The sequence below is a fragment of the Pagrus pagrus genome, assembly GCF_965226575.1.
Source record: "Pagrus pagrus genome assembly, chromosome: 12".
NCBI lineage: Eukaryota > Metazoa > Chordata > Actinopteri > Spariformes > Sparidae > Pagrus > Pagrus pagrus.
Genome location: NC_140196.1, coordinates 2,736,008 through 2,738,518, shown reverse-complemented (window position 1 = coordinate 2,738,518; position 2,511 = coordinate 2,736,008). Strand labels below are relative to the sequence as shown.

The 2,511-nt window shown below is 41.3% G+C and overlaps 1 long non-coding RNA gene across 1 annotated transcript; it reads right to left on the bottom strand.

Annotated features, from left to right (window-relative positions):
* Positions 1 to 749: 749 nt before the first annotated feature.
* LOC311266473 lies at positions 750 to 1,743 on the bottom strand. The gene is made up of 3 exons (XR_014623718.1): positions 1,649 to 1,743; positions 1,458 to 1,532; positions 750 to 1,227 (listed from the first exon to the last, which is right to left on the bottom strand). It is a non-coding gene; the product is annotated as an uncharacterized lncRNA (long non-coding RNA).
* Between the last annotated feature and the right edge of the window lie 768 nt (positions 1,744 to 2,511).

Sequence of the window (2,511 nt, the reverse complement as noted above, 5' to 3'; positions counted from 1 at the left end):
CAATGACAGTTACAACCACGGACTCCAGTTAAAGAATAATTACAGGGACTTCAGTTTGATTTCAGCGCTCAGTACTCACTGTCTCAGCTTTCACCTGTTTTATTCACCTGGGAGACAAACCTGGGAGCTGAGCAGCTGAAATAAAAGCAAATCTGTTGATACTGTTTCATTGATTCTGTAAAGGTGACAGTTTCTGCAGCCTGACCCCAACTTGGAAAATGGACTGATGAAGCTGCTGTGTGATCATTTTATAGCAGCTGTAGCTTCAAAGCAGCTCGCTCTGCTGTTTGTTCATGTGTGTAAACAACAGTTTCATCAGCGTAGAGCTTTACATCCACACTGACACAATTATAAAAGGGGCTCAGCACTGAACCTGGTGGCACAGCCTCACCTACTGACTTGTATATAATAGCTGTATGTTTCTGTTTGCTTCTCTTTCTTTAGCTTTGTTGTCCTTGTTTATCTGTATGCTTATATTCACATCTTCCTGTACATTTGTTCTTGCTGCTGTGTGAAAGTATATTGAGAGCTACTTACAACCAGAGTCAAATGACTTGTAGGTGTCAACATACATGGCCCATGAAGTTGATTCTGTTCCTGACTGTTGCTCTGAAGCTAAACTGAAATCCATAAAAACAAGGCTGTTTCTAAAACACACTGTGATTTTTCATTTTATTGAGAATGTTACACTGAGCGAATTTAACAAAGCTGCCACACTCTGCATAATGTATTAAAAAGAAAGACAAGGAGAGAAAAATACTAAAACAATCAAATATCTAGCAGACAGCTAATGATTCAGTTTCATCTTCTATTATTATACAAGTCACAATTCAAAGTGGAAATAAACTAGAGGATGAAAATAACACTATACCACAGAATTTATACTCAGTCACTGCAAATATATACGTGTATATATGTATTTATATATGTAGGATGACTGTATCTAACCTGTGCATAAAAAGACACATTTTACAACCAACCACAAAACATGAAAATAGATATTTGTGACTCCTGATCAAAGTGATCAATGAGATGAACTGATGAGATCTGATGGTGAGAAAAGGCGAGCAGAAAACAGTCAGTCAGCATGTGTGCAGTTGGTGGACGGTCCCTTGTTTCAGAGGATCATCAGCAGAGAGAGTCCACAGCAGTACACCAGACTCTTCACTATCAGCACTGTGTAGAGCACACAGAGCAGCTTCACCCTGCACTGAGACTGGAAGGACACTGACAGAGAGACACACAGACAGACAGACACACAGACAGACAGACAGAATATTATTTTCATCAGTAGAATTTGGACTTTTCCGGGACAACCATCTTTACATGAAGACAGAGGTCAGCTACAGTTTGAATGAAACCTCAAAGGCCCTTATTAAATACAACAAGTCAGGGCCCCAACAAGCTTTTTAGGGGCCCTGAACAGGATTTGACTTTCTGCTTTATCAAGATCTTACAGTCGGCTTGCTGCAGAGCTGGCAGGTCTGCTGGCTCTCTCTCTGGAGGACAGGAGGCTGCTGGAGCTGGAACCTCTGAAACAGAAGAGGAGGCCAAAAGAAATGTCAGTCCTCTGCTCCTCTGCTCTCTTTGACAGCGTCTCCACATGAAGCTGAATCACTGCTGGACACAGTCACCAAGCCTTCATTACCTTGTTCTGTTTGGGCCTCCACTGTGCCCCCCTCGTGCTGGACGGAGCAGCGGTAGTAGAGAGCGTCCCCGTCAACCAGCAAGATGGCGGCGGTGCGTCCCGACTCTCTGAGCTCCAGCTGCTCTAGCTCAGCAGAGCGCCACTCCTCCTCATTCTCCTTTCGTTTGTTCCAGGAGAATCGGACCAGAGGAGGAAACATGGCTGAGGCCACACACAGCAGGGAGCTGTTCCCCTCCAGGTGGGCTCTGGATGCTGCTGGGTACACGCTCACCACGGGCTTCACTACCTGCTCACCTGAAGTTTGACAGCAGCAACAAGCAGCACAGACACACATTGACACAGTCAACAGCAGCTTTCAGCACTGCACTGCATTCAGTGTGATCCTGGAAACTACATGGACTCTGATCACTAAACTACTAATCAATACAGCACAAAGTCCAACACATAGACTGGATTCACCTGCACATCAAACACACTCATCATGTCATGTCATCATATGTTATATGGGGACAAACAACATGATGTGTTCAGCACTTCTTTCTTTTAATGTGCACATTCATCATTGTTATGACTGTTACTAATAATAATATAACATCATATTTTCATACAATGGAAAATCTTCATGTGTAACATGATAAAAGACATATTATAATAAAGGACATATTTATCCTCAAGTTTAGTACGCGCTGCCATTTTAATGTTTACATTATCCACCACATATTATAAATATTTTTTAAAAATGCATCTTGAATTTCATGTTTTTCATAAATATTTACACTTAATACACAATTACAAATACATGTTTTCATATGTCTAATGTGAAAAAATATGTAATTTAATATAAAATAACGTAAAACTTTGTT